This window comes from Lathyrus oleraceus, chromosome 6 (assembly GCF_024323335.1).
Source record: "Lathyrus oleraceus cultivar Zhongwan6 chromosome 6, CAAS_Psat_ZW6_1.0, whole genome shotgun sequence".
NCBI classification, from domain to species: Eukaryota; Viridiplantae; Streptophyta; class Magnoliopsida; order Fabales; family Fabaceae; genus Lathyrus; species Lathyrus oleraceus.
In genome coordinates this window covers 433,021,512-433,038,443 of record NC_066584.1, presented here as the reverse complement: position 1 = coordinate 433,038,443, position 16,932 = coordinate 433,021,512, and the positions used below count along the sequence as shown (strand labels likewise).

General features: G+C 40.1%; 1 pseudogene; it reads left to right on the top strand.

Annotated features, from left to right (window-relative positions):
* Positions 1 to 12,752: 12,752 nt before the first annotated feature.
* Positions 12,753 to 12,852, top strand: LOC127099256 (uncharacterized; annotated as a pseudogene).
* The last annotated feature ends 4,080 nt before the right edge of the window (positions 12,853 to 16,932 follow it).

Sequence of the window (16,932 nt, the reverse complement as noted above, 5' to 3'; positions counted from 1 at the left end):
ATCAAAGAGGGAGACCTAATGTCAAGAACATCCCGTCTGACATCAGGAAAAGATCAACTTCTGATGAAAAGTTCAACCAAGGCAAGGGAATCCAGTGTCATGGTTGTGAAGGGTATGGACACGTCAGAGCTGAATGTCCTACTTATCTCAAGATGCAAAAGAAGGGGCTAACTATCACATGGTCTGAAGGAGACTCTGAGAGTGAATCTGAAGGAGAATCTGCCAAACATGTCACTGCACTAACCAGTGTTTGTGCATCTGATGATGACTCAAGTGCAGATGAACTGACCTTTGATGAACTTGCTGCAGCCTATAAGAAGCTGTGTACCACCAGTGCAGAAGTGCGTGCACAAGGAGAAAAGCAGAAGAAACTCATCAAGGAACTGGAAGATGAGAGACAGAAGCAACAGTCTGTCATAGAGGGTCTAAATGGTGAGATAGCCCTGTTGACTTCCAAGCTGAATCAGATGACTAAATCCATCAGAATGATGAATAAGGGAACTGACACCTTGGAAGAGATTCTAAAGGTGGGACAGCAGTCTGGAACCAAATCTGGCCTAGGATTTGGGAAAAGATCCTCAGCTGAACACAAACGCCCAAAGGCTAAAGTTCAGAAGTTCAAGCGGAAGTCAAAGCCAATGTCTCAACATCGAGGAACTAGGATGAATGATCATCAGAAGAGGAAATACCAGAAGTGGAGGTGTCACCACTGTGGTAGACTTGGTCATATAAAAGCCTTCTGCTACTGGATTCATGGTTTCCCTAACCAAGTCTCGCATGTCAGGCCTAAGCATAAACCATATAAGCGCTATGTTCCCATCAAGAAGCAACAATGGTATGCTAGGATAGCACACACTGCTCTAAGGGCTTCTTCCAGAGAAGACTGGTACTTTGACAGTGGATGCTCAAGACATATGACTGGTATGGAAAATCTACTGGTAGATATTCAACCTCACACTACCAGCTATGTGACCTTTGGTGATGGTGCCAAAGGAAAAATAAAAGGTGTGGGTAAGCTGGACTGCTCTGGAGTTCCAAAACTGAATAATGTGCTGTTAGTAAGAGGACTAACTGCAAACCTCATCAGCATAAGTCAGCTGTGTGATCAAGGGTTTCATGTTCAGTTTACGAAGGAGCTATGCATTGTGACTAATGGTGACAATCAGGAAGTTATGAGAGGAACCAGGTCCAAAGATAACTGTTATCTGTGGGAACCTAAAGTCTCTAACTTTTCAACAATATGCTCCTCAACCAATGAAGAACAGGAGGTGAAGCTGTGGCATAGACGTCTTGGACATCTCCACTTACGGGGAATGAAGAAGATTATATCCAAGGAAGCAGTCAGAGGGATCCCAAAGCTGCTTATTGATGAAGGAAGAGTCTGTGGAGAATGCCAGGTGGGCAAGCAAACCAAGATGTCACATCCAAAGCTGGGACATCCCACAACTTCCAGAGTTCTGGAACTGTTGCATATGGACTTAATGGGACCTATGCAGGTTGAAAGTCTTGGTGGAAAGAGATATGCCTACGTGGTGGTTGATGACCATTCCAGATACACGTGGATAAGCTTCATCAGAGAGAAGTCAGATACATTTGATGTCTTCAAAGACCTGTGCATAAGACTTCAAAGGGAAAAGGCCAGTTGTGTGGTGATCGCGACTTTATGAGTCGAATTTGGGGTACAAACTGCAAGTGCACAGTTCTATCGCGTAGTTTTAAAAGATATCGATCCCACAGGGACTTATGAATCGATATACCGTTATCTAAGGTTACTTCGTAAAGCTAAGGTGAACAATGTTTGATTGTTTGGGGGAAAGCTAAAAACTAAACTAAGATCTAGATTAAATATTAATAAAGCAGATATCGGTATGCAGTTCGTCGTAATTAGGGAATCAATCCTTTGTCGGTCTCTTGGTTTTAAAATAAATCTTTTCAGTTGACTTTATTGATTAAAAGTTTTATCTCAAACTCTCGCTCTGTTGAATAAACCATGATTTTATGTTAATGTAGCTGTCACTTATAATTAAGTCAAAAACCATTTTTTGAAAGCAATACAGTCCATAGAAACTCTTTTCAAGAAAACACTGACCGTTTAAACACCCTTATCTCAAACTCTCGCTCTGTTGACTTAGGTTATATAATTAAATTCGAATGCTTAACTCTCGTCCTCACATTCAATCTTTAAAAATACTTTTTGGAAAAGATCGGAATTTAATTAACTCTAAAACTTGCTCTCGCCCTGATCTAGAATTAATGTCTAATTTACACTGTCCAGTTAAAGCCTCAAACTCTCGCTCTATTGATTTTAACTTCTTTATGTCTTTTACTTTCGTAAAAACCTTTGTTATTAAACCTGTAAATTGAGACCGTAAAAAGAGTGATTTTAATTTTAAACTTAATTTAACCGACTTAGTCTTGATCCCTTATTTTGCTTACTTTACATACCGATATCTAAGCGAATTAGCCAGACATGCTAAACAAACTAAAATACTTATCATGCATAAACAGACTCATCCCAGGAAGATAATATAAATAAATAATAAAACAAAGCATTAAATAATAATTAAAGAACCTGAATGAGTTAAACAATAGTCTTGAACACTCCACCACAAGCCGGTAGGATTTGTTCTTGGATTCTTCAATTAAACAACAAATCAAAACGAAGGAAATAAAAACTAGATTCTAACGTAAGGTTAGATCCGGTAAAAAGGTGCACAATAGTTTCCGGTGTAGAAACTATTGTACGAAAAGAATTAACTAAATGCTAAAAAGGAAAAAGGAAAATAGAAATTGCAAGGGAGATAGTGTAGAACTCGTAAAAATAATAAAGAAACAATACTGTTAAGTTGCTGGAAAAGAAAATATGCAAAAGTGAAAACGGCAAAGGAAAAAATGTGGAAAAGCTTCGGAACCCTTTTTGGTTTTGCAAGTGGCTATTTATATATGCTTGAGTAACCGCTTCCGCTGCCAAAAAGGTCTTCAACGTGCATAAATACATGGCGTGGATATAGGGCTCAACACTCCTCAACGTCTCCTCAACGTCTCTGAGGCGTTCCTTGCGCCAAAAATGTAGGGGAATGGTGTGACGTTCGTCACACCATGTGTGACGTCCGTGACAGGAGTGTGCAAGGCGTGACGCTCGTCACGCCCTCTGTGACGTCCGTCACATGCACGGCACCTGCGTTTTGTGTTTTGGGCTGGGCTTTGACATTTGGTTCATTTTCTTTCCTTTTTGCACCTCCTTTTCTTCCATTTTTACTTGTGCTTCAAAATAAGCCACCTGAGACAAATAGGAAGAAAATACCGCGTAATATCTAATAAAATGAAGTGAACTGAAATAAATAATAATAAAATTTAATTGAATTAAGTCCTAAAATATGATATAATTTCGTGTTATCAAACTCCCCCATACTTAGATCTTTGCTTGTCCTCAAGCAAAATTCAGTATAGAACTCGTTTTAAAAATTTAGCCAGATGAAATTTCAAAACACACATCAATTCGTAATAGGTTGCAAGTGGATTTTGTTTAGAAGCAACTTGAGTTTAATCTTGACATCAACAACCACCGTCACAACCTGGATAACCCTGCCTTATGCAAATCAGTTCAAGTACACTATGATAGCTATCCTGGTTCCTTTACTCTTATTTCACCCGTTTTCATTCTAGCGAAATCACATTAAGCCCTTTATCTTTTCGCGCACATAGTGGAGTAACCGGTTAGTGATTATGATCCCCCTTTTAGCTAGAAGTTCTGGTACATAAGTCGGATAACTTCGTTATTCAGCCCATTGCAAATTGCGGGGGATCGAACCGTAGTTCGCCCTACCAAGTTCAGTACCAGATACCTACTGAACCAACTCATAATGGATCTTTCATATTGTGTTTTTGTATGATCTGCAACCTTTAGATTAAATGATCTGGTAAGGATCACCTAACTTAATTAGTGCATTTCCTGATATATATATATTTTTTATGTTACTTTGGGAATCATCCACTTATATTCATCGGCTCTCCACGTAGTTTGCTATTAAGATGGTGCTGACTTCTCGTATAAACTACTTGGGGTTACTATAAAACTAAAAGTTCAAGGAATTGGTATAATAGGTACTTATCCTGATCTAACGTGTTGGGTTCGTTTAGAGTGTTTGGCGGTAGTAGTCTTTGTCTTGATTCGACTCAAGATCGATAAGATGAGCAACCTTTATACTTATTGGGTGTTGAATTTTTGTTGTTGTGGCTCATGAAAGTTTGAGGGAATAGATAATGGAAATTTTTGTTCACACTCGGGACTTAACTTAAGATAATAGATTTTTTTTTTTTTTAATAATAAATAATAATTAAAATAGCAATGAAAGGAAAGGTACATACTTGAAGAAATGGAAATAGAAAGAACATGGTTCCCCCCCATACTTAAACTAAACATTGTCCCTAATGTTTTAAGGAAATGAAATACAATATGGAAAGGAAAAAGAAACTAAACTAAGGCTGCCTTCCGCCTCTGGTTCTTGGACCTGGTGATCTCTGACGTAAGTCTAAGTTGTCGAACCTGCTGAACAACTCAGTAAACCGCTGGTCGGTTATGGCATTCCTAGCATCCTGTTGTTGTTGCATTTGACGCATCATTTGCATCATCTCGACATTCTGTGCCTGCATACCATCAATAGCATCCATGATGTCGTCGTTGGTTACAGGCCTTCTTCGTCGACGACGTTGGGAGGATGGGCCAGTTGCATTACCGGAAGGGTTGAGCGGGACTGAATGTTGTGTAGGAGGATGATCACCTTGCTCCATTGCTTCAAACTCGTCTGTGTGCGGGTTTGTTTGTGAAGGCTCGGTGGCTTCGGGAGCGTTTAGATCATAGAGGTGGCGGTCGGGGTTTGTGACATCAGTTAGGGCGATATTTGGTAGAACAACGCTTGGGACTGCCTGGTTGTTCACCATAAGATAATATCCTCCGCCTACTCTGTTCTTAATCAGGCGGCTGGATCGACAGTAGCTGATATCCATAGATAGGGGAGGTAGAGATTCTAAAGTTTGGAGTTTATCCCCTAGGTTTAGGCCAAGTGCTATGGTGGTGATTAATCCACCAATTATAAAAGGTTGCCGGCCTCTAGCACATAAGGTGCGGATATGATGAAATAGAAAGGAGGCAGCGTTTACCTTAGTATCCGGTTCGAAGACGCATTGGAGGAAGAATAGCTCCTTTGAGTTGACCTTGCTGTTGTTTGGTCTTCCAAAAACTGTGTTTTGCAGGATGCAGATAAAGTACCGGATAGTGGGGTTATGTATATGGGAAAGAAGGAGCTCTTCCCAGTTGTAGGCATCTATACCGGAAATTTTCTTGAAAAGGTCGAAAACGTCAACTGTGTTCCAGTTTGAGTTTGGAGGGATTCTGGGGTGTACCAGACCTTCTATGGGAAATTGTAGCATGGTACTCAATTGGTTTTGGGTTAAGGAGTACTCGGTGTTAAACATACGGAACGTTGCGGTACCGGTTAAAAATTCGTCTTCACCGGCGGGAGTGGTGTAGTCGTATGAACTTAAGAATTCTAAGGTTAGGGATGGGTAGGTGGGTTGATTATGAGTGCAAAGGAAGGTTAAGTCGGCTAGGCGGAGCATCCATTCGATACCTTGGAGTAATCCTAATTGTTGTAAACAAGTTAAATCGGGGTGCCTGGTGGAAACGACGCCTCGCTGTTGGAAACGCTCGAATTGCTCCCTTTGATAATTTTCATCTTCGGATCGGAAGATGATATTTCCGAAATTCTGATTTCCTGCCATTGTGATGAATGAATTTTGAAGGAGTGATTTGGAAAGAAAAGAAATGTATTTGATAGGAGAGAATGGTTTGTGGTGAATGAAGGAAGGTTTGGTGGGTATTTATAGGAAAAGAATTTGGAAGTTGGAAAGGAGGTGGTTGAAAAGTGAATGAATGTGGGTAAATGTGAATAAATGGGGAAGGTAAAAAGTTGAAGGGGTGTAACGTTCGTCTCCAACGGCTCCTTAACGTTCACCTAGTCTGAAGGGCGTTACGCTCGTTACAGGTGCATGACGGGCGTAACAGGTTCTTAGTGTGACGTCCGTGATAGAATGTGTGACGCTCGTCACACTGTCTGTTTGGCTAATGCTCAGCTAGCGTCCTTCAGGTAAGTTATTATATACTGTTATTTTTTTGTTTGTTTGCTACTGATTGATTTATTCTGCAATTTAATTTCTCCAGCATGCTTATTTTGCTTTGTATAATAATAAGTCATAGGCAGCAACAGTAGAGAACATAATAGCTATTGCATAATAAAATTAAATAAATAGCTTCAATAAAATGATCATAATGTAATATTGGAAAGAAGAACAAAAGAAATGCGAAAAGAAAACAAATGCGAACATGAATTCAAATAACATTAATGAATAATCTAGCTTAAAACTAAATAACTAAGAAAAACAAATAAATACTATCCATCTGCACGATCTCTGGCCGGAGGAGCAAAAGAGTTAACACGATGTAGCAACTCGTGAAACTGATCTGTCATACTGCTCATGTATCCTAGAACTTCGTGTCTCATGTCAGTAAATTCTTCTCTGAGGGCGCCTTGTTCTGACATCAAAGCTTCAATGGCGGTGTTATAATCAGTTCCGGGCATATGATGCCGGAGGTCGGATACTGCTGATTCTTCGGTCTGAACAGGCTGAGGAGGAGGGTCAATATCATAATAGCCAGATGGTGTCTGAGGGTCAGATTCAGCATGAGGGATCTGGTCATCATAAGTCTCATAGTCATCACAAATCTCATAGTCCTGGATGGATTCAGTGGATCTAGCAGGAGAGGGGGTTTCGTTCAGGTTATAGAGCCAGTTACTGCGGTTATGAACACTAGTCCTAGGATCGGGCATGGTGAATAGGCAAAGAACTTGGTTATCAATAATAAGCTCAAACTCGTCAGACCCTAGGTTTGCTATAAACATAGTGTTGAAGAGGAAGGGTATACTCATAGTAGTAATGCCACAAAAAGGGCTTAGGTCAAGCATAGGCTGACGTAATCCAATAGCATTACCTATCATAGTTATCAAACCGCCTATTCGGATTGGTGCTCGCTCATCCTGGATAAGGTGGTCCAAATTAGCTAACATAAAAGTGGCAACGTTTACTGGACGGTTCTGGGAAGCACAAAATATGATGAAGAGTTCATCACGTGAAACTGAAGTACTATTTGGCTTCTTCCCAAATAAAGTGTGGGTCAGGATCTTATGGAAATAGCGAAAGGCCGGGTTGTGTATGTTTCCAGAGAGAAACTCATGTTCCTCGGGCTCGTCATTTCCAGTCAACTTACCCCAAAAGTGTTCAAGTTCTCTATATTCAAAAAGTTCTTCCTGGCTTACTGTGAATGTGTCAAAGGAGGTAGGAAAACCCAAAAGGTTGGTAAAGTCTCTAATATTAAATTGGTACTCCATGTTGAACATTCTGAACTGGATAAAACCTCTGCTAATTCCTTTTCCATGGCCGAGTAGATAGATTAATGAGCTAAGGAATTCTAGTGTGAGTCTCCGGTAGGTGGTGAAATGTCTTAGGATAGGGGATGTCTCCCATCCTATCTGATTCAGCAAATACAGGACACTTTGTCTCAGTCCAAGGGCAGTCATAGCCCAATCATCAGCATATAAACTAGGTAGCATCTCTCTAGTGGCTAGTTCTTCAAACTTTTGTTTCTGAGCCATTCCTCTAAATTTGATACCCATACGATCAATATGTCCCATCTGGTTAGTGTTAGCTAGAGAAAAGAAAACATGAGTTTTAGTCAGGATTTGGCCAAATGCTGAAAGAAGAAAAAAGTTATTATTAAATTAAAATGAATTAGGAATGAATACTAAACAGAAATTAAAAGAATAATTAAGGAAGAAATAGGAAGATAATAATAATAATATAAGGAAATAATAAAATAATTGTGGGTTGTCTCCCACTAAGCGCTTTGTTTAAATGTCGCAAGCTCGACAAAGAAACTGTTAAATATAATCTATTAATCCTGGAGGCATTTCGTCTAAGTGTAGGATTTGCGATCCTCCATTGGTTTCCGCATAGTGATAGTGTTTTAGACGTTGCCCGTTTACGGTGAACGATTCTGTGGATTTGCCTTTAATTTCTATCGCTCCACTGGGAAAGATGTTAGTGATATGAAAAGGACCTGACCATCTGGATCGTAGTTTTCCCGGGAATAACTTTAGTCTAGAGTTAAATAAAAGGACTGCGTCGCCTTGCTTGAAGATTTTCCTTGATATACGCTTGTCATGCCATTGTTTTGTTCTTTCTTTGTAGATTCTGGCATTTTCATAGGCGTCTCTTCTGAGTTCCTCTAATTCGTTTATGTCAAGGATTCTTTTTTCACCGGCGGCTTTATAGTTTAGATTCAGATTTCTAATAGCCCAATAGGCTTTATGTTCTAATTCTACCGGGAGGTGGCAGGATTTTCCATATATGAGCTTAAATGGGGTCGTCCCTATGGGGGTTTTATAAGCAGTTCGGTATGCCCACAAAGCTTCTGGTAATTTCAATGACCAATCTTTCCTTGAAGTGGCGACTGTTTTTTCTAGTATTTGCTTGATTTCTCTGTTAGATACTTCCACTTGTCCACTGGTCTGAGGGTGGTAAGGTGTCGCTATCCTATGTCTCACGCCATATTTAAACAATAATTTTTCGAGTACCTTGGATATAAAGTGCGATCCACCATCACTGACTACTATTCTTGGGATGCCAAATCTCGGAAATATTATATTCTTAAAGAGTCTAGTTACTACTCGGGTGTCATTTGTTGGAGAAGCTATAGCTTCGATCCATTTTGATACGTAGTCAACTGCCACGAGTATGTATTTGTTACCGAAAAAGGATGGAAAAGGTCCCATGAAGTCTATTCCCCACACGTCGAAGATCTCTACTTCCAAAATACCTTTTTGTGGCATCTCGTCACGTCTAGATATGTTTCCTGTGCGTTGACATCTGTCACATTCCTTAATAGCCGCATGTACGTCCTTCCATATAGTTGGCCAATAAAAGCCGGCTTGTAGGATTTTAGAGCAGGTCTTGGATGTACTTGTGTGTCCACCATAAGGAGCGGAGTGGCAGTGTTGGATTATATTTTCTACCTCTTCTTCGGGTATACATCGACGGAAAATACCATCGGGGCCCCTTTTGAAAAGTAAGGGATCGTCCCAGTAATAGTGTTTTATATCGTAGAAGAATCGTTTCTTCTGCTAGTAGGATAAAGTGGGCGGAATTATTCCGGCAGCTAAATAATTGACGAGATCAGCGTACCATGGTGTGACAGATATAGCTAAGGTGGTTTCTACTTGTTTGTCGGAGTTGTTCTCTTCCAAAGTAGCTATAAGTTTATCGTACGAGAAATCATCGTTAATTGAGGTTCTTTCCGGTTCAAGGTTCTCAAGTCTAGAGAGGTGGTCTGCTACTACGTTTTCAGTTCCTTTCTTGTCTTTGATTTCTAAATCGAACTCTTGTAGCAACAAGATCCATCTTAGGAGTCTAGGTTTAGCATCCTTTTTTGTTAAAAGGTACTTGATAGCGGCGTGATCAGTGTAAACTATTATTTTGGCTCCGACCAAGTAAGAACGAAATTTATCTAGCGCAAATACAACTGCTAGGAGTTCTTTCTCGGTAGTGGCGTAATTCATTTGCGCTTCATCCAGGGTTCTACTTGCGTAATATATATAACGTGAAGCTTTTTATCCTTTCGTTGTCCTAAAACAGCACCTACAGCATAATCGCTGGCATCACACATTATTTCGAATGGTTCATTCCAGTCGGGTGTCTGCATTATGGGTGCGGAGATCAGTGCTTGCTTAAGCGCTTGAAATGCTTTTAAACAGTTATCGTCGAATATGAAATCAACATCTTTCATCAATAGTCCGGTTAAAGGTTTAGTTATCTTAGAGAAGTCTTTGATGAATCGTCGGTAAAAACCGGCGTGTCCTAAGAAGCTTCGTACCTCTCTCACAGTTTTCGGGGGTTGAAGGTTTTCGATTACCTCTATTTTGGCTTTGTCTACTTCAATTCCTCTGTTCGAGATGATGTGTCCTAAAACAATTCCTTCTTGTACCATAAAATGGCACTTCTCCCAGTTAAGTACTAAGTTTACTTTCACACATCGCTCAAGAACTCTTTCTAGGTTTTCAAGGCATTCTTCAAAACTTTGTCCGTATACGGAAAAGTCATCCATAAATACTTCCATGATGTTTTCGAGAAAGTCGACGAAAATTGCCATCATGCATCTTTGAAAGGTTGCAGGAGCATTACACAGGCCAAACGGAATTCGTCTATAAGCGAAGGTACCAAAAGGGCACGTGAACGTTGTCTTTTCTTGGTCATCAGGGTGAATTGGTATTTGAAAGAAGCCTGAATAACCGTCTAGATAACAGAAATGTGAATATTTTGCTAATCGTTCTAACATCTGGTCAATGAATGGTAAAGGGAAATGATCTTTTCGGGTTGCTTTGTTTAGTTTCCTATAGTCAATGCACATTCTCCATCCCGTTTCGATTCGTTTAGTTATAGTTTCCCCTTTTTCGTTTTCAATAACGGTTATGCCTCCTTTCTTTGGTACTACGTGTACATGACTAACCCATTTGCTATCAGATATAGGATATATAATACCTGCTTCTAATAACTTGGTTATTTCCTTCTTTACTACCTCACTCAGGATCGGATTTAGTCTCCTCTGGTGTTCCCTAGAGGTTTTACAGTCTTCTTCTAACATGATGCGGTGCATACAAATAGAAGGACTTATTCCTTTAAGATCGGTGATGTGGTAACCTAGTGCGGTTGGATACTTTCTTAAGATATGTAGGAGTTTTTCTGTTTCGAGTCTTCCTAGGTCTGCATTAACTATCACAGGTCGTTCCAGTTCTAAATCTAGGAATTCATATCTCAGATTTTTGGGAAGTGTTTTCAGGTCAAGGGTTGGTTTGTTTAGATATTGCGTGGGGTCCGGTGTTATCGCTAAACATTGGTTAGATTTGTCTTTTAAAAGATAGTCTGATGATTTGTCTTCTCCTAGCTCTGCTTCTTTTATGCATTCATCGATGATATCCATGAAGTAACATGTATCTTCTATTGCAGGTGCTTTCAAGAATTGGGAAAGAATGAACTCAATTTTCTCTTCACCTACTTCGAAGGTGAGTCGTCCTCGTTTTACGTCTATGATTGCACCGGCAGTTGCTAAAAACGGTCTTCCCAGTATAATGGGTGTAATATCATCTTCTCTAATGTCCATAATTGTAAAATCAGTTGGAATGTAGAATTGACCTATGCGTACGGGAACGTTTTCAAGAATTCCTACAGGATATTTTATGGAACGATCTGCTAGTTGCACAGACATTTTGGTTGGTCTTAATTCTCCCATTTCCAGTTTCTTACATATGGATAAAGGCATAACGCTAATTCCGGCTCCTAAATCGCATAAGGCTTTGTCGATGACAAATTTTCCTATGTGACAGGGTATAGAGAAACTACCCGGATCCTTGAGTTTAGGAGGCATGTTTTAGATTATAGCGCTACATTCGGCAGGGAGTGTAACGGTTTCGCTATCTTCAAGTTTCCTCTTATTAGAAAGAATTTCTTTTAAGAATTTAGCATAGGAGGGCATCTGCGTAATAGCTTCGGTGAACGGAATTGTAACGTTTAATTGTTTAAGGAGATCAACAAATTTTCTAAATTGGCCCGCATCTTTGGTTTTAACAAGCCTTTGAGGGTAAGGGATAGGTGGTTTGTAAGGTGGTGGAGGTACATAAGGTTCCTTCTTTTCTAGGGTTTCCTTATTACTCTCTTCCTTTTCCTTAGGTTCACTTTCCTCAGTTGATTTCTTAGGGTTTTGGTTTTCTATCCTTGGATCAGACGGTCCTTCCACTTCCGTTCCACTTCTTAATATAATTGCATGAGCGTGGCTTCTCGGGTTAGGTTGGGGCTGTCCAGGGAATGTACCAGTTGGGGCAGCAGTAGGTGCTTGTTGTTGGGCTACTTGTGATATTTGTGTTTCCAGCATTTTGTTATGGGTAGCCAGGGCATCTACTTTGCTTGCTAGTTGTTTAAGTTGTTCGCCAGTGTGTACATTCTGGTTTAAAAAATCTTTATTGGTTTGTTGTTGGGAAGCTATAAAGTTTTCCATCATGATTTCCAAGTTGGATTTCCTAGGGGCGTTATTGTTAGGCATGGATGGGTTCGGTTTCTGATATCCCGGAGGTATAGCTGGGGCTTGATTTTGAGACTGTCCAGGTGCGTACAAAGCATTATTACTCTTATATGAAAAGTTTGGATGGTTCTTCCAATTTGAGTTATAGGTATTCGAGTAGGGGCTTCCTTGAGCATAGTTTACTTGCTCTGCTTGGATTCCTGTCAAGAGTTGACAATCCGTAGGAGTGTGACCTTGGATTCCACAGACCTCGCAATTCTGAGTTATAGCAACCACGGCGGCTGGAGGTGATACATTTAAACTTTCAATTTTCTGGACCAAAGCATCCACTTTTGCATTAACGTGATCAAGGTTACTTATCTCGTACATGCCAGTTTTCGTTTGAGGTTTTTCCACCATTGTTCGTTCGGTTCCCCACTGATAGTGGTTTTGGGCCATGCTTTCGATAAGCTGGTAAGCATCAGCATAAGGTTTGTTCATTAGTGCACCACCTGCAGCGGCGTCTATTGTTAACCTTGTGTTGTACAAGAGACCATTATAAAATGTGTGAATTACTAACCAGTCTTCCAGACCATGGTGTGGGCAAAGTCTCATCATGTCTTTGTATCTTTCCCATGCTTCGAAAAGAGACTCGTTGTCTTTCTGTTTAAATCTGTTTATCTGGGCTCTTAACATAGCTGTTTTGCTTGGCGGAAAGTATCGGGCAAGAAAAACTTTCTTCAACTCGTTCCATGTGGTGACAGAGTTTGAAGGAAGAGATTGAAGCCATCTTCTAGCGCTATCTCTTAATGAGAAAGGAAAAAGACGAAGTCGAATTGCCTCTGAAGTGACACCATTAGCTTTAACAGTATCAGCGTATTGGACAAATACGGATAAATGAAGGTTTGGATCCTCGGTAGGATTTCCAGAGAATTGGTTCTGTTGCACAGCCTGCAACAGCGAAGGTTTAAGTTCGAAGTTGTTTGCTTCGATTACGGGTGGAGCAATACTTGAATGCGGCTCATCTTGCGATGGAGCGGCGTAATCTCTAAGAGCACGAGCTGGTTCTGCCATCTCGGTTATCGAAGGAAAAAGGTTTTTGAAATCAGGAAGTTCTATAGGAGGGAGATTGTTTGCAGCACGATATTCCCGAATTCGTCGTAGGACTCGGAGATATAGTTCGATATCGTTGATTCGTAAATAGAGCGGTTCGCCTTGAGAGCGAGTGCGTGGCATACAAATCAACGAAAGAAAGAATAGAAGAAAAAGAAACCTTAGTCTCTACAGCGTAACGGAAGAGTTACGATATCGATTAAATAAAAGTCCCCGGCAACGGCGCCAAAAACTTGATCGCGACTTTATGAGTCGAATTTGGGGTACAAACTGCAAGTGCACAGTTCTATCGCGTAGTTTTAAAAGATATCGATCCCACAGGGACTTATGAATCGATATACCGTTATCTAAGGTTACTTCGTAAAGCTAAGGTGAACAATGTTTGATTGTTTGGGGGAAAGCTAAAAACTAAACTAAGATCTAGATTAAATATTAATAAAGCAGATATCGGTATGCAGTTCGTCGTAATTAGGGAATCAATCCTTTGTCGGTCTCTTGGTTTTAACTTCTTTATGTCTTTTACTTTCGTAAAAACCTTTGTTATTAAACCTGTAAATTGAGACCGTAAAAAGGGTGATTTTAATTTTAAACTTAATTTAACCGACTTAGTCTTGATCCCTTATTTTGCTTACTTTACATACCGATATCTAAGCGAATTAGCCAGACATGCTAAACAAACTAAAATACTTATCATGCATAAACAGACTCATCCCAGGCAGATAATATAAATAAATAATAAAACAAAGCATTAAATAATAATTAAAGAACCTGAATGAGTTAAACAATAGTCTTGAACACTCCACCACAAGCCGGTAGGATTTGTTCTTGGATTCTTCAATTAAACAACAAATCAAAACGAAGGAAATAAAAACTAGATTCTAACGTAAGGTTAGATCCGGTAAAAAGGTGCACAATAGTTTCCGGTGTAGAAACTATTGTACGAAAAGAATTAACTAAATGCTAAAAAGGAAAAAGGAAAATAGAAATTGCAAGGGAGATAGTGTAGAACTCGTAAAAATAATAAAGAAACAATACTGTTAAGTTGCTGGAAAAGAAAATATGCAAAAGTGAAAACGGCAAAGGAAAAAATGTGGAAAAGCTTCGGAACCCTTTTTGGTTTTGCAAGTGGCTATTTATATATGCTTGAGTAACCGCTTCCGCTGCCAAAAAGGTCTTCAACGTGCATAAATGCATGGCGTGGATATAGGGCTCAACACTCCTCAACGTCTCCTCAACGTCTCTGAGGCGTTCCTTGCGCCAAAAATGTAGGGGAATGGTGTGACGTTCGTCACACCATGTGTGACGTCCGTGACAGGAGTGTGCAAGGCGTGACGCTCGTCACGCCCTCTGTGACGTCCGTCACATGCACGGCACCTGCGTTTTGTGTTTTGGGCTGGGCTTTGACATTTGGTTCATTTTCTTTCCTTTTTGCACCTCCTTTTCTTCCATTTTTACTTGTGCTTCAAAATAAGCCACCTGAGACAAATAGGAAGAAAATACCGCGTAATATCTAATAAAATGAAGTGAACTGAAATAAATAATAATAAAATTTAATTGAATTAAGTCCTAAAATATGATATAATTTCGTGTTATCATGTGGTCCGGATTAGAAGTGATCATGGTACGGAGTTCAAGAATTCCAAGTTTGATGAGTTTTGCTCATCTGAAGGAATAAGTCATGAGTTCTCCTCCCCTATAACCCCTTAACAGAATGGAATAGTTGAAAGAAAAAATAGAACTATTCAAGAATCTGCCAGGGCAATGATTCATGCAAAGAAGCTCCCCATGCACTTTTGGGCTGAAGCAATGAATACCGCGTGTTATGTTCACAACAGAGTCACCTTGAGAAAAGGAACCTCCTCCACTCTGTATGAAATATGGAAAGGCAGAAAACCCACTGTGAAGTACTTTCATATCTTTGGAAGTAAATGCTACATTCTCACAGATCGTGAACAGAGAAGAAAGCTGGATCCCAAAAGTGATGAGGGTATATTTCTAGGATACTCCACTAACAGCAGAGCCTACAGAGTGTTCAACTACAGGACCAATGTCCTGATGGAATCCATAAATGTTATTGTGGATGATAAAGAGGAAGGGATCGATGTCATAGAGGATGTTGAAACATTCCTTGACAGTTCAACTGACATTCCAGTCAAGTCAGAAGAAGTACAGGAACCTCCTCCTGAATGTGAAGTAGATGCAACCACCAAAATACCATCTATCAGAATTCAGAAAGACCACCCTAAGGATCTTATCATAGGGCATCCTAACAGTGGTGTGACTACCAGGTCAAGGGGAATAAGCTCAAATTCCTGCTTTGTATCCAAGGTTGAACCAAAGAATGTGAAAGAAGCCCTGACTGACGAGTACTAGATCAATGCCATGCAAGAGGAACTTGAGCAGTTCAAAAGGAATGAAGTATGGGAGCTAGTTCCAAGACCTGAAGGGACCAACATCATTGGTACCAAGTGGATCTACAAAAACAAATCTGATGAGAAAGGAGTAATTACTAGGAATAAAGCAAGACTAGTAGCTCAAGGATACACTCAAGTTGAAGGGGTAGATTTTGATGAAACATTTGCTCCTGTGGCTAGGCTTGAGTCCATCAGATTGCTGTTAGGGGTATCATGCATCCTGAAGTTTAAGCTATTCCAAATGGATGTGAAGAGTGCATTCTTGAATGGCTACTTGAATGAAGAAGTCTTTGTGGAACAACCTAAAGGGTTCTGTGATCCTAACCAACCTAAGCATGTATACAAGTTGAGGAAAGCCTTGTATGGGTTGAAACAAGCACCTAGAGCATGGTATGAAAGGTTGACCGAATTTCTGACCTCAAATGGATACAGAAAAGGTGGAATAGATAAAACCTTATTTGTGAAGGATGAAGACGGCAAAATCATGATAGCTCAAATCTATGTGGATGATATAGTCTTTGGTGGAATGTCAGAACAAATGGTTCAACAATTTGTTCATCAGATGCAATCCGAGTTTGAAATGAGTTTAGTTGGAGAACTGACCTATTTCCTTGGAATGCAAGTAAACCAAATGGAGGACTCTATGTTTCTCTCCCAAAGCAAGTATGCCAAGAACACAGTTAAGAAGTTTGGTATGGATAATGCTAGGCACAAGAGGACTCCTGCGCCTACTCATCTGAAGTTAACCAAAGACGAAGGAGGCCCTGGTGTTGATCAATGCTTGTATAGAAGCATGATAGGAAGCCTACTTTACCTAACTGCAAGTAGACCTGACATTTCTTATGCAGTTGGAGTATGTGCTAGATACCAAGCAGAGCCTAAGGTGAGCCACTTGAATCAAGTCAAAAGGATTCTCAAGTACATCAATGGGACTTGTGACTATGGGTTGCTGTATTCACATGGTTCTGAGCCTGTCCTATCTGGGTACTGTGATGCTGACTGGGCTGGGAGTGCTGATGACAGAAAAAGCACATCAGGTGGATGTTTCTTCTTAGGAGACAACCTCATATCTTGGTTCAGCAAGAAGCAGAATTGTGTCTCTCTGTCCACTGCAGAGGCTGAATACATAGCTGCTGGAAGCAGTTGTTCCCAACTGGTTTGGATGAAACAGATGCTCACTGAATACAATGTCACTCAAAATGTCATGACATTGTTCTGTGATAATCTCAGTGCCATCAATAT